The sequence below is a fragment of the Vombatus ursinus genome, unplaced genomic scaffold (assembly GCF_900497805.2).
Source record: "Vombatus ursinus unplaced genomic scaffold, bare-nosed wombat genome assembly UNPS02014799.1, whole genome shotgun sequence".
Classification (NCBI taxonomy): Eukaryota; Metazoa; Chordata; class Mammalia; order Diprotodontia; family Vombatidae; genus Vombatus; species Vombatus ursinus.
The window spans coordinates 41631918-41659286 of record NW_020954577.1 but is presented as its reverse complement, the minus strand read 5'-3'; the positions used below and the strand labels follow the sequence as shown (position 1 = coordinate 41659286).

Genomic DNA, 27369 nt, shown 5'->3' with positions numbered 1-27369 from the left:
TCTGAGTTCAAATCTGGCCTCATACACTTGACACTAGCTGCATGACCCTGGGCAAGTCACTTAACCCCCATTGCCTCACCAAAAAGAAAAAAAAAACATATTGCCAAATACACATGTTTATGAGGTAAAACACCAATAGCAAAAACTTTGGGGCCGTGGAAAGGAAGAGGGCTCAGTGTGGAGAAGGGTATCAAGGTGGCACAGATTCTATGGAACAGTAGAAAGTACCCTGGATTTGGATTCTGAGTAGCTGAGTTCAAATCCTACTGTAGCAATTTCCTACCTGTTTGACTTTCAGTGAGTCAATCTCTCTAAGCCTCAGTTTCTTCATCTGCAAAATGAGGGAGTTGGGCCAAATGCATCCAAAGTCACTTGTATTTCTAAACTGATAATTCTGTGATCTTGAGGACCTCCTTCCAACCTTCACCGGAAACCATCTCTGATGTAACATTGCTGTGCTAGTTCTCCCAGAACATGTTTCCTCTCAACTTGGCCATTGTTTATATATTTATTATAGCGGCCCCAGTAAGCAAAATCACCAAATCACAGAGTCAGAAGGAGCCCCAGTGGCCATCTGTCCACCTTATACCAGAGCAAAAATTCCCATTAGAATCCACTCAACAGGAGGCTTTGCTTAAAGATATCCAACATGGAGGGGCCCTGATCTCTCCTGGATTAATTCAATTGTGAGGAAGTTTGTTTTGACATCAAGCCCTTTTTGTTACCAGACAAATAGAACAAGTCTAATCCTTCCCTTGTTTGTGTATACATGGTCTCCCTGCCCCACCCCAGTAAAATGTAAGCTCTTTGAGGACAAGAATACTTTAATTTTTTTTTATTGCCCAGTGTGTAGCCTAATGCTTTGTATGTAGTAGACACTTAATAAATATATATTTAAACAGACTCATTTAAAGGAGACATTTTACCAATGTCATAGCAGACATTCCTTCTGTCATCCTCCAAAGATGAGGGCTAAGCCCTTTCAATACCTTAAAGCTGTTGATCCCAGCCTCATGATCCCATGAGCCGATTAGGCCCAGTTTGAGGGTGTCCAGTAGAAAACCTCATTGGACAGTAACAGTCATTATCTGGCCCGAGTTCAGCTTCTGTCTGGAGTGGTCAGAAAAAAGTAGAGATTGAAAGAAAGAAACAAGAGTGGCCCCTCTCAAGAGATCTCAGGCACATGCTGGCTTTATCTCTGAGAAGACGCCTCACTTCCCAGCAAGGCGGTTGCCCATTACTCAAGAATACTAAATAAGAAAATAATGACACCTTTACAAAAGGATCAGACTCACCCACCATGTTGTGAGGAGGTCTGTACATGAGCCACCATAAAAGCATCCAAAGTGTAATAAAGAGAAATCAAATCCCCGTTCTCTCCCACAAAGCAGAGTTTGGGATGGGGGTGGGGGGGCACCAGCAGGAGGGATGACGAAAAGAGAAGCTGCTTGTTAAGAAGGCAACAACAATACTTTAAAATTAAGGAAAAAATGCCATCAACCTTCAGGAATGCATACATAATTGTTTAAGAAAAAGAAGTAAATGGGCAGTTGGGCAAAAGGAAATATTTGTGTGACATGAATGAAAAAGTTTCAACTGCTCCATTCACCTAAGATGTGAAACAAAGGGCAAACAACCCAGCCCAGGAAAATGACTAGTCCAGAATAAAATTCATCCATCAACAAATACGTGTTAAATGCCTACTCTGTGCCAGGCACATTTAACCTCTCAGGGTCATGTGTAAAAGATCTGTCATTTAGATGGTCTTTTGGCTTCTCTGGGACTCAGTTTCCATATTTATAAAGCGAGAGGGAAGGACTTGTCCAGCTCTGAAGTCAATGATTCCTCCTCTGACTACCTAGAAGCCACTTTCCACTTTATAGCACTGCTCCTCTGATTTTCCATTCAGCCACATGAATGTATGAATACATGAATGAATGAATGAATGAATGAATGAATGAATGAAAAACATTATGAAGCATCTACTTTGTGCCAGGCCCTGAAGATTCAAAGACAAAACCGTAACAGTTCTTGCCCTCAAGGACCTCACAGTACAGCGAAGAGAAATGAGAGGCACAGTCAGAGACAGGCAGGAGGATGTGGGAGGGGAACACTCCACCATATTCATTTTGTCACCAGCAGGTTTGACTGTGGAGAACCAGGGAAAAGCCTGGTATGAATCCATTATGCCCCTCCTATTCATCAAGTATGAATGCATACTCTACTTCATAGTTACAGCGTTTGATACATTTTGCAAAACAGACATATTTATCTTACTAGGTGTGTGACCCTGGGCAAGTCACTTAACCCCAATTTCCTAAAAAAAAAAAACAGACATATTTGTGAGGCAGCTAGGTGGGGTGGTGGGATGGAGTCTGGGACTTGGAATCAAGAAGACCTGAGTTCAAATCACTTACTAGCTGTGCAACCACAGGTAAATCTCTTAATCTCTCTCAGCCTCGGTCTCCTCCTCTGTAAAATGTGGATGATAATATTAGCCCCTACCTCCCCAGGTTACTTTGAGGATCAAATGAGATAACATGTGAAGAACTTCTGTTGTTGTTGTTCAGTCATTTTGTCATGTCCGACTCTTTGAGTTCCCATTTGGAGTTTTCTCAGCAAAGGTACTGGAGTAGTTTGCCATTTGCTTCTCCAGCTCATTTTATAGATGAGGAAACTGAGACAAGTAGAGTGAAGTGACTTGGCCAGGCTCGCAAAGCTAGGCAGTGTCTGAGGCTGAATTCAGACTCAGGAAGATGAGTTTTCCTAACTCCAGGCCTAGCACTCTATCCACTGTGTCACCTATTCTATTATTATATTTGTGTATCAAGTAGACAGCATCACTGAGTATTTCTATTAAGTTAATTTTTTTTGTAGAAAACTAGGATATATTCCTTTAAAAGCAATAGAACATTTTTATTCTAATCATTTTTCATAAACATATTTCAAAATTAACATATTTTTTATTAAAACACTAATGTCCCATGATGACACAGATGTCACTGTATCCTAGGAGTATAGTTTAGAGCTGGAAAGGAGCTTAGAGGTTTGAGACTAATCCTGTCATTTTACAGATAAGGAAACTGAGGCCCAGGGAAGCTAAATAACTTGCCCACATTCATACAGGAGGTGAGCATCAGAGGCAAAATTTGAATCCAGGTCCTCTGTCCCCAGAGTCATCAATCATTCCAGTATACTGAGGAAATCCTGGGTTCTCAAATCCTAAGCCAGCACAGTCCAGGCTCCAGAAGGTTCAACTAAGTGGGGAAAGTTTCAAGACTAGGCACCTTTCAGCCAATGACCTGCCTGGATGACCTTGGAAAGGCTCATCACCAAAGGGTGGACTGCCCAGTGATGACTTCCATGTGTGCTTTGATTATATCAATTCATATCCTTGTGTCATAGACTCAAAGGAGATGAAATACAATTTAACCTTTTCTTAATGACTCAGGGTCTTCAAATGTGCACATCCTTGACTTTGCCCTAAAGGCTAATTAAGGTGTCTAGAGTTCTTGGCTCCTTCACTAAATGATGCTTACTTCTATAATGTGTGTGTGTGTGTGTGTGCACGTGTGTGTATGCACGCATACATGCTTTCATAATTTTTCAGTCTTCTCTTTCACTGTTTGTCAATAGTCACCTCTTGCTGTATCCATGTAACCTCCCTCTGGCATTCATATTCTTCTAGATACAGTAGAATATAAACTCCTTAAGGACAAGAGCCCTTTTATTTTTGTCTTGGTACAAATGACTATGGAATTGAATTGAATTCCCACCACCCTTGTCTCAGACCCTTGTAAGTTATCACTTCTCATTTCTTGTGGCCTGCAAAACCAGATGGCCAAGCACATTGGAAATTGGTCTAGATAAAAGAAAAAAACAGGATAAGACCTTCTGCAATCTCCCATGAGTGAAACACATACACCTTTGTTGTGCCATTCAATTCTGTGTGCATTTATTAGATACCTACTATGTGCCAAAGTGAGGTGCTAGGGACCCAAACACAAAAACTTAAAAACTGTCCTAGCCTCAAGGAGTTTACCTTCTACTAGGAAGCTAGACATCAGCAAACTCAAGACAATTTGAAGAGGAAAAGGGCTCTAACCACTCAGGAACCAGGGAAAGTTTGCCTTAGGATGTATCACTGAAGTTAAACCTTGAAGGAAGGCAACATCTCTCTGGGCTGCTTAGAGGGCTTCTTTCCAATTCCCTCCTAGTTTTCAGCTGTATTCTAGATGGGTGAGGTAGCCAGATAAATTATCCCCTGATAAACAAGGTATCTGGGTACCATAATTAAACTCATTAGTTAATCCTAGAAAATGATGATTGGTATTACTTATTCTTAGTCCCTGTATGCAACAAGTTAATTGGTCCCCATGCCTGTGAATGCAAAGAGTTTTGGATGTAAGAGGACAGAAACAGACATCTAGAAAGTCAAGGATGATAGAGAACATACAGGGAGACAATCAACAGGACGAGCATAAAGAAATAATTCTGGGTGGATACGTGGTCCAGGTCTTCGTAAGGTTTTACATTGGGAGGACTGTCTTGCCTGCCACAGTCTGGGCGGGAGAAAATGCCACAAAAATCTGTCTGAAAAAAATTAATATGTGACCTTATATAACAGGAACCTTCCAGGAGGTGTCTTATTTAATGTGCTTAGAATTTTTTTCTTTGATATAAACATGTGAATGTCATTGAACTTTATGAATACCTAATAAAATGGGTTAGGAGAAGCACTGTATTATCATAGGCTCAACTGACTCCTCTGAATTCTTATCTTCCTTCAAGGCTCAGCCCACATGTCACTTTTTCCATGAAGCCTTTCCCAAATTTCTTCAGTTGTTAATGTATCTGTATCTGTATCTGTATATCTCTTTCTCTCTCTCTCTCTCTTTCTCTCCCTCTCCCTCTCCCTCTCCCTCTCTCCCTCCCTCCCTTCAAAATCCCACCCTCCAATTTCTTTGTGTGCTTATTATAAACCTCCACCCTTCAGCCCCCTGATGGTAATTTCCAAGAAGATGGGATATTTCATTTTTTGGTTTTTATATTCTCCGGCACATAACACTAAGCCTTGCAAATGGGTACTTAATAAATCAAGTAGGAGCTTAATTAATGTTTATGGAATTGAATTGGATATTGTGGAGTGATTTCTAGCCCTTCGATATATCCTGTGCCTGAAGACCTCAGGCAGCTCACAGTGCAGTCTGATGCATGAGACTCTTCCCCAAGGATGTGCACAACAAATAGAAATATAAACACAGATTCACAGGTAATCACATTCCCTCTAGCCACACTTCTTCACAGCAAAGCCTTGACTGGTTCTCTTACTCTCCTTCTTGGTAATAACGGCTAGCTCAGGAAACAACCTTAACATGGGAGAGAGGCTAATGTTCTTGTTAGAGAAAATGGCAGTAATTGCTACCTTGCTGCTTTTGCTTCCTTGTTCTGGAGTTTTAAGCCAAATAATTAAAACTCACTTTTATGCATCACATTACTGCTTACATAGTGTTTTATACAGAGCCCTGTGAAGCAAGAAGGGCAAACATTACTGTGCCCATTTCATGGGTGAGAAAATTGAGACTCAAATACTTGAAGTGGCTTTCACTTGCCCGAGGTTACACAACTATTTTGGCTTGAACTCATGACTTCTGATTCCAAGTCTAGTGGTCTTTCCAGGAATTCCTGCTGAAGAGCAGAGTCCTAAATATTTGTTTCTTCTGAATAACTCAGAGCATAAGTGTAGGATAAAGGGAAAGAAAGTACCCTAAATGCTCTAGAAATATAACTGATTTACAGAAACATTTAAATTGTCAATTTAGATATGGAAAGAACCTCAGAGATCATTTAGTCTAATACTCATTTTATAGAAATGAAGAATCCAAAGCCCAGAAACTTGCCCAAGCAGGATTTGAACTCAGTTCCCCGACTCCATATTCAGATCTCTTTCCACTGTGCCAAATTCTCTGCTCATAACTCTGCTCTGACCATCATTTGCTCTAACTAATTCAAAAAGAAAGCACAATGAAGCATTTTTAAATGCACAACACAAGCTGATAGCATGCTGGGTCTCAGCACTAATATTAAGAAATCATAAAAACTAGGCAAGACAACAACTCTTATGTACTACATATTCTCTTGACAAAATGCAAAGCATCAGGGACTGCTGCTTCCTTCCCAGCTGGATCAGTACAGACACTATTAAAGATCTTAAAATGGTGAGACAAAAGCATGCTTAACTACCCTAATAAACCTGCCTCCTTGCTGAGAAAAGATGAACAGTTAAACAGAAAATGTTGTCCCTTCAGTTGCCTCAGTGCTCCCGGTCTGTTAGGGATTCTCAACAACACACAGCCATGGGCAGAGCCTGGGGGCAAACCTCCTATGCTCATCACTGAAGCAGGTCATCTAGGTCAAGCCCCTTTGCCTAGGAGGTTGGGGGACAGGGAGGAGTGGGACATGTTGATGGAGATAGCTAGGGTGACGTACATATCTATGAGTACAGCCTCTGACTCCAAAAACTTTTACCAATCCTTGTGTTTCTACTTACCTGTCCTTCCTCATGATTCCAAAGTATTCCAAAGTATTTGGCCTCTGCTAACCTTAGATTGGAGCAACCAGCTTTCTTGGTCTAAAACCATCGAGCCCCTAACATATGAGGGCTGTACCACAGGGAAGGTTTGACTTAGAGAGAGCTGACTTCCTGGAAGGAGTAACAGACAAAGTTTTATTTTCCCAGGCCAGATGAAGAGAGGAGCCCAGAATTTGAAAGTGAATCAGATGATCATGTGTTTTCCTGTATGGGTGAGTATGTCAACATGCTTTGTGTGTTATTCATTAACCCTCAAAGTCAGATTCATGCAATGAGAAATGTTGTCTCTGTGCTCTTCAAAATCGCAAACTATCATAAATATCTTTCTTGTAAGTGGCCAAATTCCATGACAAGGGACACCAAATTTTCCCCAGTGGAATTATAAAATGTTAAGAGCTAGAAGAGTCCTGAGAGACTATCTAATTCAAATGTCTTCATTTGATATTAAAAAAATAAATAAATAAGAATGTCCAGGGAAATTAAATGACTTCTCCCTGGTCACATAGCTAGAGGTTGGTAGAGTCAAGAGCAGGACCCTGTCCTCTGGCTTTTATTCCAGAGTATATGATGGGAGCTTTCTCTGTTGTCTCCCAGTGGAGTCCTCTGAAAAGCTCCGAATTATTCACTTTTTTATGCTCTCCAGGGACTTATCACACTATCTTTAGAGTCATAGCATTTCACCAAGACATCATAGCTTTAGATCGGGAAGGGCCCTTAGATATGGCCAAGTACAACCCCCCCAATTTACAGATGAAAAGTCACCCGGCTTATGGAAAGTCATAGAGCTCGTAAGGGAGTCCAGATTTGGACCAGGTCTCCTGATTCAGAATCTGGTGCTCTTTGCAATTCTAAGGCTACCTTGTGAGTGCCTCCTGTTGGGAGGGACAGGAATCACTCCTGTGATTCCAAACAGGGCTTGGGGGAGAGAGGGGGAGGGAATCAAGGGGCATTACTTTCAAGGTGATCTTCCCCCTCTGGCCAGTTGGACTCTTGTGCCCCCTTTCACTCGACTGCCTGCTACTTCCCTTCATCCTTCAAGGACTGACAGACCTATCGTCCCTCTCTCTCCCTGCCCGTCTACTACCACATCCCACCATCCTTTTAGCTCTCTCATCATTCATCTTACTATAGACTGTTTTGGCAAAGGAAATAATTGTGACTTCCAAGCCTTCCTATTAGTCTTTAACTAGTCAGGAAACATCTGGTTTGGGAAGAGGAGGGAGGAAAGAGAATGAACTTTGGAACATTTTTTTTTGCTTTCTAAGTGATCTAAGCTGTGATCTCGCAGGTCCCTCATGGGCCTGCTGTCCTGGGATTCTACTCTGACCCGGAGCCAGAACTTCTTTTCCAGAAACCTGCAAATAAAAGAGATGAGTTCATTGTCCTGCTTTTCTCTTGCTTTTCATCCAACAGGATGAGCTCTTCTATTGAAAGTGATCTCTTTTGGAGAAGAGATCAGAAATTGCTTTTGAAAGGTTCTATTCTTCCCAATTATATCGTTAAAAACTGCATTGTTTCTAAAAAGCCTTTGTTTTTCTTGTGATCTCCACACTTTTCAGCTAACGTCTTTCAACCTTCCTGGGATGAAAGGAGTGCAGGACAATATGGATTTTTTCCCCTGCAAACTTATGAAGAATAAGAAGCAAAGCTCAACAGAAAGTTTGATCCTACAACTGAAACTTAACTCTCGGGTAATGATCCCTCCAGAAGTCAAATAAGCCATTTCCATGGCTCTTCTTTTGGCTCAATAGGATCAATTTCCCCTGCCCAGAAACATGGTCATAATTACATTGCAACATCAGGAGGATGCTTCCCCATTTGGGGGTGTCCAGGCACCTCTCCCACATACATGCACACACGGGCACATCCTAGATACCACCAGTGTCATGAACAAGGTCAGGAGGGAATATAAAGCAGCCTTCTGAATATACAGCAGGGTTTGCAGTTGGTGCCACCCTGCCCTAGGGCCCTCCACATCCTACTTTTCTCCGTGCTGCCTGGGATACAATGGGGACAGTGGACACCAGAGGGTTGGCTGGGTTTCCAAGCCGGATCCAGGCATCTAATGACAATGAGCAATTAGAGCAGATGCTGATAGATCAATGGTGATTGACCCCTCAACCAGTTAAGAATGTCAGCGTACCCCACAAATACTTCTGGAACTCCATTAATAAAAAAAATTTCTATATATGTTTCTGCCCAGGATCACTTAGAAATGCATATTTGATAAAAGGAACCCAAGTTCTTACTAAAATGAGATTTTCAGAATGTTGTACACATATGTGTATACATACATACATACATACATACCTATATACATACATATATATATATATATTATATATATATATATATACACACACACACACATATCTATGGAGACAGAAAGAGAGCTAGATGGAGGGAGGGAAGGAGAAGAATGAAGGAAGGAAGGGAGGCAAAAGGAGAGAGAGAAGAGAGAGAGAGAAACTAAACCTGCGAATTCCCAGTTCCTAATGACAAAACTACCTTAATGCAGAATTGAAAATGTTCTGTAAATTTCAGCCTTACTGTGGCTACTGAGGCAGCTTAACTGATTGTGTTGCTCTTTATTTCTTATACTATATATATTCTTGTGGTTTCAGTACGTACAACAGACCAAAGAGCAAAATCTGTTTGAAAGTAGACATAATCTTATTGTTGATTTTGCCTCGGTCATTCCGCCAGAATGTGTTGGGGTCTGACTTGACCCCATATTATCACAATCACCACAATCACCATCATCACCATCCTCACCATCATCATCATCATCATCATATTTATATGGAACTTTAAGGTTTGCAAAACATTTTACAAATATTATTTTATTTGATCCTCACAACTATCCTGGGAGGTAGCTGCTATTATTATCCCCATTTTACAGTTGAGAAAACTGAGGCAGACAGAGGTTAGGTGACTTGCCCAAGGTCACATTGCCAGTAAATGTCTGAGGCTGGGTTTGAACTCAGGTCTTTCTGACTCCAGGTCCTATCCTCTAGCCATAGTCCACTGCAGGACTATGAATCTTCTCTCTCTCCACTGCAAAGCCATGAAGCCTATCTGTTATCGTACATATTTACATAAGGGCCTTCAAGTTTTCCAGGCAGTTTACAGACATTATCTCTTTTAATCTTCTCAACAATGCTCTAAAGTCACTGTTATTTGCAGCTCTTTGGGATTTCCAGTCCAGCCCTCTACTGCCCTAAATGTCAGGGTGAGATATGCCCGCTCCATACTTTCTTTTCCCTTAAGACACAAAGATGCTTTGGGTCTCTCAAATGTTTCTGGATGTTCCCAATTCCTAGATTTCCTTCCCCCAGCCCAGGAAAAATTCTCACAAATATTTCAGGAAGACAAGGATAACGTAGGCCTAGCTGCCAATAGCTCTGCTCTCCCCGCTTCAGTCCACTACTCCTACAATCCTTTGCCATGAGCATTATTCACTGCTTCTTCACCTCCTATAGGGTCTCTGCTCCCCTGAGTAGCAGCTGTTGGGGCCAATCAAAATGGCTAAAAGGAAAGAACCCTGGCAGGGTAGAGGTGAGGGGGAAGGAAAAGGGAGGGCAGGAGGGGGGATGTGCTTCAAGTCATGGAAAAAGGTAATAAGCAAAATGGCATGCTGGGTCAAGATAAAGGATTCATAAGGGAAAACCAATTCAGAGGGGTGACAATAAATCAGTCAACAAGCATTTATTAACTACCTATTATGTGCCAGATGCTGTGCTAGGTAATGAGAATTTAAAGATGAAAAGTGAAACAATGCCTGCCCTCAAGGAGTTTAGGTTCTATTGGAGGAGATGACAAGTACTTATGTAGGTATATACAAAAAATAATAATAATATAAAGTGATATTTTGTTGGTAAGTCACTATCATGGGGGGGCGGGGCCTGGGGAGGGGTAAGGAAAGGCTCCATGTAGAAAATATTGCTTGAGCTAAGGAAATGAAGGGTTTCAGGTACAAAGGTGAAAAGGAAGTGCATTCAAGGTATGGGGGCAGACAGTTGGAAAGGCACCAAGATGGGCGATAAAGTATCATGCAGGTAGGAGTTCCATCAATCAATAAGCATTTATCAAGGCTTACTCTGTTCCAGGCATTGCACTAGGCACAGAGGATACAAATACCAAGGATAAAATGTATCTTATTCTCTAAACTGTACATTCTAATGAGGGTCATGAAGATCTGCCAACAGTGGGTCAGGAAACACCATGGAAGATGAGCATGAGACATCAGGATAGCACATTGTGAGTTCCAACGTCCCAAGGAAAAAGTGCATTCTTATATAATGGATACTGCCTAGCCATGATCTCATGCAGCCCTCCTGTTAGTCAGTCAGTCAACTAGCATTTATTGAGTACCTACTATGTGCCAGGCATTGCGCTCTAGAGCTTCAAAGAAAGGCAAAAAATAAATAGTCCCTCCTTTCAAGAAGCTCACAGTCCAATGGGTTGCTATTGCTTTGGTTGCTATGGAGCCAAGCACCTTGAAATAATTCTTTGAAAGTGAAAAAGGACATTTGGCAATAAAACCCTCTAAGGATTAAGTAGGAAAGCTGGATTGGAAAGATAATTATTGGGGAAGGCTGTGGGAGAGACACCTCCCCTTGAAGAAAATCAGGAATGAAACTTCTTCTGCTTCTCACCTCAAGTGACCTAGACCTAGACATCAGTTCTTGCCCCCCATCATTCAACCTCATAGAAAATAATGAATAAGCTTAGCAATTTCTACCTTCCAAAGGCTTGATTCTTTCCAGCCTGGAGAGCTGTCCACAACCTCCAGGAGGGAGATGTTACTACTGCCTCCAAAGCTAGAATCCCCAAATCTTAATCTTGGTCTGAATCACCACAGCTTCCCAGCCTTTAGGAGCCCCATGTTCTTTGTGTCTCAGCACCACAAAATTAATTGCGTTTCTTGCTACACTGGTCTTACTTGGCAAGGCAAAGGCAGCTTGAGCTTTTCTTTATTCACCATTCTCAGATCAGCTTCACAAGGGATTGGGTCAGGAAGTGGCCGTTGTCTATGTTCACCAGAACTAGGGCAGAGAAAGTAGGCCAGCTGTCCTGGGAACCAAACCTGGAGAGCTTTCCTTGCCCCAGTAGCAGCCACCTCCCCCAGCATTGTAGAGTTGACTCCCCTCCCTCCCAAACAGCTAGCCATCTAATCTCTTTGGCTAACTTAGAGATGCTCAGAATGACAGAATCTTGGAGGCAAAAGGGATCTCAGTGAAGATCTACTATAAGCCCTGTCAAGAATCCCCTTCTACAGCAGGGTGATATAGGGAGGAGAGCACTAGACATGGAAGCAGGAAAGCATGGGTTGAAAACCTGCCTTTGTCCCTCACCAGCTATTTGACCTGGACAAATCTCTTCAAGTCATACCACCTATAAAAAAATGGACATGTCAACCAACTCTAAATCCATTAGTGGTCATCCAGTCTGCTTGAAGATCCCTCCTGAAGGGAAGCCGCCACCTCCCAAAGCAGCCCATCCTACTTTGAGATAGTTCTCACTTTTGGAAGTTTTTGCCCTCATACAGTCCCACCCCTGACTCCTTGCAGTTTCTAACCATTGCTCCTGATTCATCTTCCATATGAGAGCCTTTCAGATAACTTGAAGACATCTATCATCCCTAGCCTTCACCCAAATCCTGTCTTGAGTCTCCATTCCGGTCAGCCTCTTCTAGATATTAGATGATTCTAAACTAATCAATTTAATAGGCGCCCAGACCTTGAACAAGTCAGATCATTTCTCTGTGAATCATTTTCTTTATCTATCCAAATAAGTGGGATGTCCTTTCAGCTCCAACTCTGTGATCCTCAGAGAGGTAACTGGCAACTAGGTGGCACAGTAGATAGAGTGCTAGACTTGATGTCAGGAAGATGAGTTCAAATCTAGTTTCACATACTGACTAGCTGTGATGCTGGGCAAGTCACTTCAATTCTGACTACCTCCATTGCCTCATCTGTAACATGAAAATAATAATGGCATCTCCCAAAGTTATTATGAGGATAAAATTAATTAATATTTATAAAGTACTTTGAAGATCTGTACAAATGCTAGTTATTATTATCTAGATATTATCTAGTTCAAACCTGTCATTTGAGAGATGAGGAAAAAGAGATCAAGATGGAAGGAAAATGACTCGGAACAGGTCAGAGAGTCAGTGAATACAGCAGGACCTGAACTCACACTGGGTGTGCTATCTACTGCACCACCCAGCCTCTCTGTCTCCCATGATGCTTCAGAAAAGGATGAGGTTTTCAAAGCAAAGACAGCTCTTGGGTCCTCTCTAATGTCACTTTTCCTCTCTTTCCCTGTGCCCCAAGATGAACCATGGGCCCAAAAATTATCACTGGAAGTAGATCAGCAGATTCCTTTGATTTTCACATTCCCTTGAAATGTGTCAGGCTTTGCCTTTCCACAGAAGGAAATCTGCCTCTGCCAAGTACATGAGACCCCAAAACAGAAGAGAAATAAACAGTTCTTATGTTGTGTTTGTTTGGTTTTGATCTAAGAAGAGTCAATAGATGCTAAGTATAGGCTTATTTGACCTTTCTTATTTTAATCACCATTAAGACCCCTGATAACACTTCTATTTTTGTACTCTTTGCAGGCATTTTTATATCTCATTTCATGAAGAAACATTTGTTGAAGGAATGCAATGAACTAGATACTCCCAACAATACTGGGAGCTAGGAAGAGCAGGTATTATTAGACCTATTTTACAGAAGAGCAAATAGAGCCTCAGAGAGGCTTAGCTACTAACTCAATACAGCACAGCAAAATGAGTAGCAGAACCAGTACTCTGCATCCTGGCCTAGTACTCGTTTTACCATATCTCTATAACGGGGACATTTCAGGACGTCACCTCCATTACTGTTCTATAATCTTCTTGCTATTTGTTATAGCTGGGTCACTCCCTTTACTGCCTCCATGCCTTTGTTCTGGCTGTAACCCATTCCTGGGATGCTCTTCCACCTTACCTCTACTTCTCGGAAGCCCTTGCTTCCTTTGAAAATCTGCTTTTAAAGCATCACCTTCCACGTGGAGCCTTCCTTGATCACCCAAGCTGTTGGTGTCCTTTCTGGCCAAATTTTTTCTTAGATTTATTTTGAAGACATTTTGCATGTAATGAATTCAAGTTCATAATATCTCCTTAGAGAGAATGCAATCTCCTTGAGAGCAGGAATAGTTTCACTTTTATCTTTGTCTTCCTGTCATTGAGCACAGTGCCTGGCACACAGTAGGTACTTAATAAATGCATGTTGGCTCATTTATTGGTGCTAGATGAACTATAGTAGTGGTCACAGCATCACTATCTTAAAATGGATAGACCTGAAACAGCTTACTGAAGAAAACATGGGTGGATGGAGGCAGAAATCACCCAGACTCCTTCCTGCTATCCATGGCTCAGTTGTACCATGAATCACAACTGTGTCTGGGGCTAGAGAAAATCAAGAACCAGTAAGTATTTTTAGCCTCTCCCTGGTGGGTAATTTACATACATTTTGCCTCTATATACCCATAGAAAGAAGAGAAATAACAGGGATGAATAAGCCTCATTTACTATAAAGAAGTGGAGGAACCAGGGTTGAAATGGTCTGCTTGAAGGAAAACACGGCAGAGACTCACAGCCCACGAGCTTCCAATCTGTCCCTTAACTCTCTCCTGCCTGTATCTCACACTGCACATGGCAACGTGCCAAGGATGTTGGCTTGTCTCACCAGACCCCATGGACAGGTGATAGAAAGGAGTAGGAGGAGGCAGCAGTGTCAGGGAAAGAAGGGCAGTAACATCTTAAGGGAAATAAAGGGACATCAGGGACAGACCCAGTCTCTAGTACTCAGTCGTAGAAGCACTGAGGGTTTTAATAAAAGCCCTTTATACAATGAGAAATAAATTCTTTATATGATAAGAGTACCTGGAGATCGAACAACAACATCATCATCATCAAAACAATAATAACTCTTTAAAGTTTGCAGACTCCTTGGCAATATTCTCACCAGGTCCTCACTCTGTGAGATAGGTCCCATTATTATCCTCATTTTAGAGATGTGGAAACTGAGTCAGACAGAGGTTAAGTGACTAGCCCAAGGTCATACAGATAGTAATCATCTCAGTCAGGACTTGAACTCAGGTCTTCCTAACTCCAGGCCCAGCATTCTGTAGCATGGCACCCCCTAGCTGTGTTAAAGGAACTGGATATGTTTATCTAGAAGAAGAAAAGACATAACCTTCAGATATGTGATATACCAGAGGAGTTTGACTTGTTCCACTTGGCCAAACTAGGAGCAATGGGTGAGCGTTGCAGAGGGGTGGATTCTGCATAATTTAAATGAAAAAGTTCCAAGAACTGTAATTGTCCAAAAGTACAATGGGCTACCTCAGGAGGTGATGAATGAGTTCACCCACACATGAAACCTGCAAGTGAAAGATGACTGGCCATTAGTTAGGAATGCTGCAGAGGCACTTTTAGCTAAAAAATGGGCTGGATTAGATGATCATTGAAAGCCAGATTTACAAATCTCAGATTTTGTAATTCTCTGGCAAGTTGATTCTGTCATGACCTGTTGTTGATGAAGTCATGCTAACTTTTAGTGATCACTGCTTCCTTTTCTAAATGTTTGCTGTCCATCCCTTTAATAATGCATTCTAGAATTTTGCCAGAAATTGGCCTATATCTTGCAGACTCCATCTCTTCTTTTATCTTGCCAAATATGGTCTTCTACTCTTTTCCAATCTCACCATAGCTTTTCTCTCTCTCAAATAATCTATTAAAGATAACCAAGGCTGCCCTAGCAATGACATGAGCCACTTCTTTTGTGCCCTGGGGTTTAGTTCATATGATGCTAATGACTAAAATAAGAGCAGGTAGGTGATCTTTTCTATCTCTTTCCTTATATGGGGATTTAAAATAACTCCTATTTTTGCCTTGTCCTTTCCAATCCAAAGATCAACTTCTCAGGTGGGAAAAAAGACTCAAAATAATAGTTAAGCATGACTACTATTTTCTGTCATCTGGAATCATTAGCCATCCACTCAAAGCAGCACTTCAATTCCTGTTTTGATCCTTTTCTTTTCCTCAATAAAGGTAACAGAAGCCCTCTTTGTTAGCCTTAGATTTCCTCATCCACCTCAGCTCATTCAGAGTTTTAGCTCTCTTTTCACTAATCTTACAAGACCACACTATGTTTTTATATTCATTCTGTTACCTGCTTTTGCTTCCACCTTTCACCTAAGTTGGCACATGACTTCCTTATGTATTTATTTACATTGGTCTCTCAGCATTGAAATGGGTCAAAGAAGAAGAGTACAGATCTCTCCCTGGTGGGTTATGACTTTTCCAAGGAAAAGATGCTCTTTGAAAGTCTGAGCATGTTTATATAAGAAGAATATAGGATCACAGGTCTAAAGGGGATTTTAGACTCCATTTAGTCCAACCCCTTCATTTCACACATGAGGAAACTGAATCCCTGAACAGCTAAATTATTTGTCCAAGGTCACACATGAAGTAAGCATCGGAGTCAGGATTTGAACCCAAGTCCGTTCTCTGACTCTAAAGTCAGAGTTCTTTCTACTATACCATAAAGGACTAAGATTACTTAACTTCAAAAGCATGCTATTCAGGAAAGATATTTTAGAAAAGCACTCTATCGGAATTGGTCTGATCCAGCAGAGTAAGGATGTATTTCCTGGATAGTCTAAAGACACATGAAATTCTAGGCCCCCATGCAAAAACTTTAGAAATAGGGACTATTGTGTTATGCTAATAGAAACATCAAGAGATTTTGGACCCATATCCTGTGTGGGACTATTTGACCATTATTCATATCTTTGGGGAGAAGAAAGCACCTAAGCTGATTTCCTTTGGACTCTACTGCCCCTTTCACTTAGTCCATGCAGATCAGCCTCATGTGAATACTTAAACCAAGGGAAGTAAGCTTCAATAAATAGAACCTTTGATGACAGCATGCACAGGTAGTCTTGATGTGAGTACTCAGTCCAAAACGCAACCCATTTGTGCCTTCTCATCCTGTGGAAGGCTTGTCCATACCCTTCTGTAAATCATCAATGTAGGATGCATCCAACTTCCAAGAACCCTTTCTTTAGGTTGTGTAAGATTTGATGGCTACCAACGCAATACCCAGTAGCAATACTATGGCTCTCACTGCATGACCAACCACTTCCTATTCTAAATACACATTTCCTTGATAATATCTTAGGCTACTTCTTATATGCAAGGCATCACTAGTAACATGCTACTGCTTGCTTCCACACATCAGGTATCTCTGTATTGACTTCTGGATAACCCATATTTTTTATTCATTAGAGATTATGATATCCCATAATTCACAGTCCATAGCCTCTTAGAGAAGTTATTTTGAAGAAGGATTTTGACAGATAACTGAAAGCATTACAAAATTGGGCAAATGCAATCTGATCTTCTCCTGACTTTCTATTCACTGCTGGATCACCTGCAGTGCAATATCTGAACAAGATGTATGCATGCAGGTGACCTAGCATTCTGGCCACCTACAAACAGATCTACTGGGAGAATCAGCTAGAGGGAATCCCTCTTCTATCTGGAGTCTAAGTGGGTCATCCTCCAAATGGTGATTCAACATATCCCCCTCTTTAATTCCTTGCCTGGTATCAATAATGAGAGAAACATTATCTTTCTTTTTTCATTGTCTCTATAAAGGAATTTTGAATGATTCTACCTTTGTTGAAGGAGAACCTGTGAAGTGGTTTCTAACTTTCCTGAATCAAAAATGGTTGTCTTGGTGGTGGTAGTGGTTTGGTTTTGGTTTGGTTTGGCTTGGGGTTTTTTGCTTTTATTTTTTGTAACTAACAAGTGATTCTGTACACCTCTCATTTGGAAAATGTTATGAAGGGAGGCAGCACAAACAACAGGGCCCTCACAAGACAGTGAAAGGTGATAGAAAAAAAGAAGGAAAATGAGGCTATGAGAAGCTGCAGTGGCGCTCAAGGCACCCAGGACTAAGTAAGAAAGAACACTTGCTGACAAAGTCAGACAGACAACAAAAAGAAGGGAAATGGGAGATTTGTCAACGTTTTTATGGTGGCCTCTTCTTATCAGTAACAATGGAATCACCACATCAGGATCTGATAAGGACCTAGAAGAAACATTAAAGCAGATGAAGACCAGAGGAGTGAATGGACCCTCCCAAAGAATCCACAGGAGAACTTGGTGCTGGAGGTGATCATTTTTAAAAGACTGGGGCGGGGGGGAGTTGATTGTCAATATCTCCAAAGAGACTAAGTTTTTAAAACAACAACCACCATCATCATCATCATCCTCACTATCATTTATAACGCCCTTTAAGACTTGCAAAGCTATGCTATCTCATTTGATCCTCACAATAACTCGTTGTTGTTGTTGTTTGGTTGTTCTTAGTTGTGTCCAACTCTTTTTGACCCCATTTGGGGTTTACTTAGCAAAGATGCTAGAGTGGTTTGCCATTTCTATCTCCAGCTCATTTTACAGATGAGGAAACTGAGGGAAACAGTGTTAAGTGACCTGCTCAGGGTCACACAGATAGTAAGTGTCTGAGGTCAGATTTGAACTCAGGTCTTGCTGAACTCCAGGCCTGCCCTTCTATTCACTGTGCCACAATAACCCTGTGAAATAGGTGCTAGGAGAAGGAAACCTCCCCAATAGCATTATTGTCCCAAAAAGGCAACAGAGAAGGCATCAGTATATGTTAAATTATACATTCTCCTTTATATAAATTTTACCTTGCCATAAAATAAAAGGATTGAACCATCAAATTATCTTGAAGGTCTCTTCCAACCCTAAAGCATCTGATCTTTAGAAAAGTTTTCCACTTGATGAAAATATGAAAGGAGCAGGTTGGCTTTTGCAGCTGATTTTCGAATACAGGTCACATTTTCAGTTACTCACCTCAATGAGAGACAGACAACTTAGAGGTCCTGAATGTAAATGTACTCCTTCAAGGAGCTTTTGATCCCTGACAGTTTCTGTGAGCAAGTATTAGTTAACTCAGCAAACAGAAATAGACATCAAGGTTATAGTTCTCCTAAGACCTGAGTTCAAATCCAGGCTCTGTGACTTTGGCCTCTCTGGACATATAAAAAATAACTCATGTTTATATGGCCCTTCAAACTTTCTGAGACTCAGTTTTCTAATCAGGAAAGTGAGAGAGATGTTCTAGATAAACTTGGGTATCCTTTCTAGTTCTTTGGGGAAGCTAAGAGCTGAAGTGTAATACTTAGAATTAGCACAACCTAGGATCAGATCCTATTTCACAATGCTTACTAGCTACATTACCTTGGGCAAGTCACTTAACTTTTAAATGTCAGTTTTCTCACCAATAAAATGGGGGTAATAATAGTACCTACATCCCAGAGTTGTGGTGAAGTTCAGATAAGATAAAAGATGTAAAGTCCTTTCAAACCTTAAAGCATCATAAACATGCTAGCTATCATAGTTACATCGTATGCTCTTCTCTGAGCATGTCAAACACTGTGTCTGCAGCACCTGTCCTCTGACTTTCCATTTGGTTCCTCAGGTAAAGTGATTTGGCCAAAGTTACCAAGGGGGTTGTTGGCCAGCCTCAGACCAGAACCCAGGGCTTCTCACTTCAAGACCAGGGCTACTGCTACCTCCATTCTATAGAGACGGTGCCATACATTGATCACTAGTGCCCACACTCACTCCCTTGAAGCACTAGGAAAGATTGAATTGTGTTCCACATGCTGTATTTGAAAAGCAGTGAGTCAGCATGGATAGAGAGTTGGCCTCTGAGTCAGGGAGGCCTGGGTCTGTCCTTCCTCTGATATGTTCTGGCTCTGTGACACGGGCCAAGGCACAAGACCTCTCTGTTGCCCCCAGGGCGCTCTCCAAGACTTAGTTGGTTGTTTATATGCAACCCTGGAGGCACTCTCCTCAACAACAGTTACCTATACCACAGAATCACAAATTTGGGACCCCGCCCCAGCAAAAAAAAAAAATGCACACATTTGTGTAGATACATATAGGTATATATATGTATACTATAAATACACACATATAATATGTACATATACGTGAGTGTATACATGTATATGTGTATACATATATATATATTTACTATGACATGGGAGTAGACTAGCATCTTATGAACAAAATTTAGCTATACCTGATTAATTAATGTTTTGCCTCAGGTCCTGAACAATATGTTATCTATCTCACATGAGATTTCTATACAGTTCAGGAACAGGAGTAGTAGAGAGGAAGAAAGGGTCAACTTGAAATAAGCAGCAGGTCAGCTTCTACGCCGCTAGGGCCTTCTCCTTAGCAACGCCAATTAGCAGTGGAAGAAGCTGCTACGTATCCTTTCAAACTGACCTAAGCTGAAAATTTTAATGAAAAGCAAGGGAAACAAGAGCTGCAACAACACCCCTCCCCACCCCCCGCCACCTTGAAAAAAAAAATGAACATTCCCAAGTCTGCCAGTGTTCCTTTTCTCCCTCAAAGCAGGGCTTCACAAAACCTGATTTTGCTAGAGAAAAATACTCTCGGTGAGTCATTCCCAGAAAGCTTCTTTGTTCTAATCATTTTTTCATTTGCTCTTAATGTATCCGTCTCTCCCTTCATATCCTCCCAAGCAAGTGACCAATCAGAAAAAGAATGAGTGTTTACGGGATGAATCTACCTCATTCACTCTCATGGAAAACACATAACCCAATCAAGTCTAAAGAGCCAATAAATCCTGATAGAGACTTCTCTTAAGTTACTATGTCAGGTACTTAAATCATGGTCTGGCATTTTCGGTTTATATGGATAAATATCTAGTGATGTCTTCTTATGCTGAGTAATTTTTGTTCATGTTTTCCCATAAATTCTCTATAAAAGGTTTCTCTTACTTGCCTAAGAATTTCCTCCTTTTTTAACCAAACACAACTAATATGTTGTTTTAATAATTAATAACGCTTCTATAATCCTAGCAAGGTTACCTGAGACCTAGAGAGGTTAACTGGCACATACCTAGTGTGACCTCATCAGAAAGGAGATGTGAACCTAGGTCTTCTTGACTCCAATTCTAGCCCTCTGTCTATTGCATGAATAGATTTATAATCTATAATATATACAATTGATCATTTATAGAAATAGACTGCTGGTCTTAGAATCAAGATTTAAATGCTGTGTCTTCCTCTTAGGGGCTAGATGACCCTAAGTCAGTCATTCAGGTTTTCAGAACTGTTTCATCCAGATAGCCAAAGGCTCTCCTTCTTACTACAAAACTAGCCTGCCTCCCTTTCTGATCATGTGATGCGTACTCACTAAGGTCCTTTTTGAATAGGTACATGTCTCTCCATTCCCCTGTGGACTGCCATTTTCACTCTCCTGGTGTATATTACACATCATGTGTCCACATAACAGCATAGTATAATGGATAGAGAGCCAGCATCAGAATCAGGAGGGTTCAAGTTCAGTCCTGCCTTTCACAAATAATGGTTATGTGACTGTGGTCAAGTCACAACCTCTCAACGCATCAGGCAATTCTCTAAGACCATCAGTTACAGAAAGAATGCTGGCATTCACACTTCCTTCTTGTGAGTTCCCTACTCTATTGAAATCACAGGTTCATAACAACAATAAAGTCACAATACAAAGTCTGCATTGAAGGTTCCTCTAATGTCTCATCATGATGTGAAGGGACCCTGGATTCTTGAAGACCAGCAATGGAGTACAAGGTCTTTTAGGTCTGACCCATCCAAGAAGGCTTTGAGGATGGGTCCAGTGAAGAGAGTTTTGAAGGAACTTCAGAATTGTAAGAGATGGAGCCGAATCTTGTTCAAAAACCCACTGAGAGGGGTTGGAGAGTAGTTTCTGGATGATGAATGTTTTGTCTGAAACTACTCTCAAAGCCCATCAACAAAAGCCAAGAAGGGTCATGACTTTTATCAGTGGACAGAGTGCTCGTGCTTCAGGCTCTTGAGAAGCATATTCACATCCATATTCTAGAGGAAACACAGGCAACAATTTTCAATAAGCTGGCAAAGGAAAATATACTTGGGGGCAAAGAAGATAGGAGTTTATATAAATTTAATTCTTTTCACAGAAGAAATAAAATAGCACCATAAACCCGCACAAAACATGTAACCTGCTAACAGAACCATTGATCCCTGGCTGCTGTTAAGATACCTCATTATTCTATTACCAAACACCAAGAAAATAGTGCTGGCTGATGCAGTAACTTGGACCAACATGCTCTATAAAACTAGAGTGCTAACCTTAAAAACTTTGCAACTGGGAGCTGGGGATGAGGGTGAATAGAGAAGAAAGATAGGAGATATCCAAGAAGAAAACAAAGGCCTAAATGCCGGTAACGTTAGCAACCTACAGCCTTCCCAAAATATACAACTCTGGAATTACAAATGAATCTTTAGACCATAAACAAATTAGTCTAGTGACTAGAAGTCTCCTCATAAAAGGAGAGATTTTCTCCTTCAGTAGTTCTTCAAACATTACTGTCTGAACTCAGGCTGACCTAATACATACCCAGTCCCTAATTACCACAAACTTGGCCAGTGAAAATGGATAACGATGGCACGCACATAGTTTCCTATCAACATGGTTACAGCTTCTTCTATTTGTTTATAAGGAGTGATGAGGTTGTCTTGAGACGTCTCCCACTTTTCAAAAAGGGAAATTTGCCACTTCTTGCTATGATTATGTTTTCCACCCTCCAGTTTATTCACAGACCCATTCTAGCTGAAAGCCATCTTAAACAGAAAGGGAAGATAAATAATCAGTGGCCTTTAACTATGTTGCCCACACCAGATGGGCTCATATATGAATATAAGGAATGAACCTTTGCTTTTGGCCAGAACCAACAATAGCTATGCCATTGATATCTCCAATCAATCTCATTCCCAACCCTCAGTAAGCAATAGCCCTTTTCTGGGCTGAAAGGCATCCATCATGGCTACTAGGCCAAGCAAACTTTGTAGAGAGATAAACCAAGGCTCATGCTGCCAGCTATGGGACCTTGGGTAAGTCACCTGCTTGGGCCTCAGGAAAATAAGGACAAACTAGACACTATCTTAGACCCCTCTAGGGCATTTATTCATTTATTCACTACCACCAACATTTATTAAGTGCCTAATCTGTGCAAGGCTTTGCAGTAGGCCCAAGGTGGATAAAGCTTTGATGAGATAGTCATTGCTCTCTCAAGTCCATGGCAGGCAGAATAAGAAACAAAGACAATTAGAATATGTCATTTTGCATAGAAGTGAATTAGTGAGATACCAAGTACTGTGACCAATCCATCTCGTAAGTGTGGGATGAATATAGCCTATGGGTACATAGTATTTCTGAGTTTTCTCACCCAATCAAGTGGCACAGGTCAGTATACATAGACCTGAAGGCAATGAGTACTCCACTCCAGCTCATGTTTTCTCCCTGCATCAAACAAGAGAGCCTTGAAGCAGGGACTACTTCCTTTGGGGTCCTTGTATCTCCTGTTCCTAGCATAGTGCCTGGCACATACAAAGTGTGGAATAAATACCTGCTGGTTGATGTCTTCAGTGGTTTCCATCTTCCCACTCAGCTGAACAATTCAACAAATACTGATATGCAGAGACAAACAATGAAGTCAACCCACCAATGCCCCTTTCCCAGGCCATGTAAGAAGCTGCAACCTGACAGTCGGGAATCATCATGTCTTAAAGGCACCATGAAAGCAAATGTTGATAGGGCAAGAAGCAAAAGGGACAGGATGAATGTTGAATTGTGTTTCTTTCATTCTCACTATTTTTTAGCTTTCTTCAGGATCTAGTTTAAGAAAATTCTACAAGCTATGCATGCTAGACACTTTATACATCAGCATAGAAAAGAAGAAAAAAAAAAGCTGGACAGCAAATTGGCCAAGAGTAACTCCTCTCCCTAGCCAGCCTGCAACAAACCAAACATAATGCATTAACAAGTCTCTCCAATTCATTCATCTTCTCTGACTGCACTTGCTTCCCACACTGTAAAGATGCCCAGTAATGGGCATCTTTTAAATGTCATTGAAACAACAACAAGGCTGCTACTCCAGAGACTAAACAAGTTATTTTTTTTCACACTTAACCAAAAAAACAAATCCTCCAAAAGGCTCCATACCACTCCTAGAAAATGAAATCAAGATTAATCCAACTATGAAAACAGGGACATGCCTATGTGGGAAGGGGGTCTGAAGAAATCAGGCAGCCCCATGAAAATCAGACCTAACACATGATGATGGTCCAAGGAGTCTTAAGTAGCTGGCATTCAAATAACACCTTAAATATAGTATCTCATCTGATTCTCAAAACCGCCCTGGGAAGTAGGTTCTCTTCCTAGGCCCATTTTATAAAGAAGAGCACCAAGACTGAATGAGGCTGCATGACTTACCCAGGGTTACAGAGTAGGAAGGGTTTGAACTCAGGTCTTCCTGACACCTAGTACTCTCTTCACTATGCCCAGTAGGAGATCACAAAAGAGTAGAATATGCTCAGATTCACTTTCTATTTTCTTCTCATTAGACTTTGATGGTAATCTGGACCAGTGAAGAACCTCAGGTTGTTTTTTCCTTCTGATCAAGGGATACAAGTGTGGTGGAAGGGGGTGGCAAGGTCCACGTGTGGAGTCAGAGTGCCTGGCTCTTCTACTTATTACCTATGCGGCTTTGGACACATTATTTATTTTTTCTGATTTTCAGTTTAGACTAGACCTCTCCTTCAAGGTTTAACTCCAGGGATCACCAAGGCTAAGCAGTGAATGAATATAAGGAGGCATGGGTGTGCCCAAGGCCAACCGAAAATGAAAAAGAATTAGGCTTCCTAGTTTTTGAGTTCCATTTAGATCTGATGACCAGTAAGTGCTAGGAGCACAGGGGCAGAAGATGATGGAGTAGACACTGTCTCCAGCTCTTACGGGCTCTCAGAAGCTCACCCAAAGGGAATTATATGCCAGATGCAGAGTAATCAAGCTGAATCCCAAAAACAAAATAAAAAAAAAGAGAGTTCAAACAAGGTAAACTACATATGAATGACCACACCTGACAAGGTTAATCTTTAAAGTACTCAGGTTATTCAGCATCCTTCCCTTACCAGCCTCCCTCCCCCTGGCAGACACATAAATTGAGCCCCTGGCTTGTGTCTACAATCAATACCCTCTTGTTGCAGATACTTTGACTGCACATCTCATTCTCTGCCTGCCCCTACCAACAGTAAGGCAGCGGACATTGATTCTGCCCAACCACACATGAGGAGTAAGACAGGGTGGAATCATGTTTGTCTTCTGCCTGGGATAGAAAGGGCACTGAAACACAGCTGGATCCAATTCTGCCTCCCTATTCCCCCCAGGCTCCTCAGGACGGGAACTCAGCTGAATACTAAATCCAACATGAAAGGAGGCTGAGGCAGCTTGGCAGCCCTGCTCTGGAGGAGTCCCTGTGAGCAAAGAATGGGGAGAAAGAAAGTAGGTGATGAGGAATATTAGGGGAAAGGATGAAACAACAAAGATTTTCTTAAAGAAATAAAGAACAGCTTAAATAGCTACAGGGGTATTCAGTGCTCATGGCTGGGCCATGCCAAGATAATAAGAATGATAATATTATCAAAATTAATTTTCAAATTTAGCATGGCAGCATTCAAACTACCAAAGGAAGGCTTTACAGAGCTAGACGAAATAATAAAAATCATTGGAAGAAGACAGAATGTCAAGGGAAATAATGAAAAAGGAGAGTAGTAGGAGAATAACATTTTTAGATCTCAAACCAGAGCTTAAAACAGTACTCATCAAAACCGTTTGTCACTAGTTGAAAAATAGAAAAGTAGATCAATGGAACAGACTAGACAAGAAAGAACCAGAAAAAAATTGAACTCAATAACTCAGGGCTCAACTAACCTGAAAACATAAATTACCCAGGAAACAACTCCCTATATGACAATTGCTGGAAGAGCTGGAAAGCAATCAAAGAGAAATTAGGATTTGACCAACATTATGCACTATAGTCCATAATAAATTCAAACAGATACATGAGCTGAATACTAAAGCTTATACCATAAAAATTAGAAGCAAAAAAGATAATGTACCTTTCACAGCAACAGGAAAGGGATGAATTCCAAATCAAACAAGGGAGAGAGGTCACTTACAAAAGATAAAAGAGATAATTTCCATTAGAGAAAATTGAAAAGTTCTCTCATGAACAAAATGAACAAATTCCTCAGTCACCGCTACAAGATGCCACCTGGATCCTGGCCATCATCCTCATCTATTTTTTTGCTAGAAGTCTCAACTCTTTATCACCTGGGGGATGGCTGAATGAATCATGGTACATCAAAGGAATGGGACGTCACTGTCCTCTAATAAGGAACGAATATGACGAATACCAAGAAACATGGGAAGACCTTATATGACCTGATATTAAATGAAATAAGCAGAACCGAGCAAACAATACACATAACCCCAACAAAGTAAAGAGAAAGATCGACAACAAAGGAAATCATCTTTTTGGAGTATAATGAACAAGGCCCACAGTAGAATCAGGATAGACCCCTTCTCCTGCTTCTTTGCAGAGCTGAGTGACCACAGCTATGAAATACTGATGACAGCCTCAGACTTTTTCATTTTGATAATTAGTTTGGTTGAATTTTTTTTAAAATCTTTATTGAAAGGGCTGATTATGTGGAATGGAGTGAGGAAAGGATACAGTAAGAAAGGACGGTGATATAAAAATAAAATATATCAAGAAAATTTATTTTAAAAATAATAGTAATGCTAATACTTTTAAATGACACATTTTCAATATTTTTCAGGATGGCAAAATGTGGTTTGCATGAGTAACATGGATGGAAAAAAATCACCTACTAAGTCACCTTCTGGCAATGAGGCTAGCATTAAGGATTGTCTTAGGAAGCATAGATCTTTAGCTGAGAGGGTGTTGAGGCCATTTATTCCTATCCTTTTCTGTTACAGATGAGGAGGCCAAGGCCCAGAGAGCTAAAAAGTGACTTGCCCAAGGTCACGGGTAATAAGTGGCAGTGCCAGGATAGGAAACCAGTCAGGTCCTCCGACTCAACATGCAGAGAGTGCGCTTTCCACACTACTCCTCTCCACGTGGCCAGCCTGGTCCTTGGAAACAGTCTGGTGCCAGGGCTCTTGGCAACCGGCCCACGCTTGCCCCCTGCTGGCATATTCTACAAAGCCCCAGGATTGCCTCCATGCCGCAGTGAGTCCATTATGACACAGACAAATACATGATAAACCTCTTTCAAAATTCCAGGACACCATTGGACTCAGTAATGTTTATGACTGTTAGTATAAAAAACTTTTATCAGTAAGTTAACAGCTAATAACTTAAAGCCTTTCTCTACAAGAACGTAATACAGAGAGTGATCCACGATGATGCAAATCACGATATAAGGAAGGAGAGGAAATCCTGAATTGCTCTTATTATCACTTGGGACGCCAGCTGGCCTCAGGTGGCAGTTATGCTGGCTGGCTCCCCGGGGCCCCTCCACAGCTCCGTTGGCTCAGCAGCAACAAAACTGGCAGCCCTGTCACCCCGGCCCAGAAAGGGGGAAGGGACAGGCTGACTGCTGTATTAGGCAAGAAGCGGGTGAGAAAGGTGTCAGGTGCCCAGATTGTCACGGACACCCTGGGCTCCTCCATTATGTGACGGTGACATCCAACAAAGAAGAAAAGTTAAAGGTTCCCCCCATGCACACACACACACACACACACACACACACACACACACACACAC

At 41.3% G+C, this 27369-nt stretch overlaps 1 protein-coding gene and 1 long non-coding RNA gene across 6 annotated transcripts in view; both read right to left on the bottom strand.

Moving 5' to 3' along the window:
- The window catches only part of LOC114050374, a 64133-nt gene extending 57403 nt beyond the window's left edge, over positions 1 to 6730 (bottom strand). The window contains exon 1 of the long non-coding RNA XR_003569990.1: positions 6551 to 6730. This is a non-coding gene — a long non-coding RNA (uncharacterized LOC114050374). The remainder of the gene's footprint in view (positions 1 to 6550) is intronic.
- The window catches only part of RBMS3 (RNA binding motif single stranded interacting protein 3), a 1414112-nt gene that overhangs the window by 1302303 nt on the left and 84440 nt on the right, over positions 1 to 27369 (bottom strand). The window lies entirely within an intron of this gene.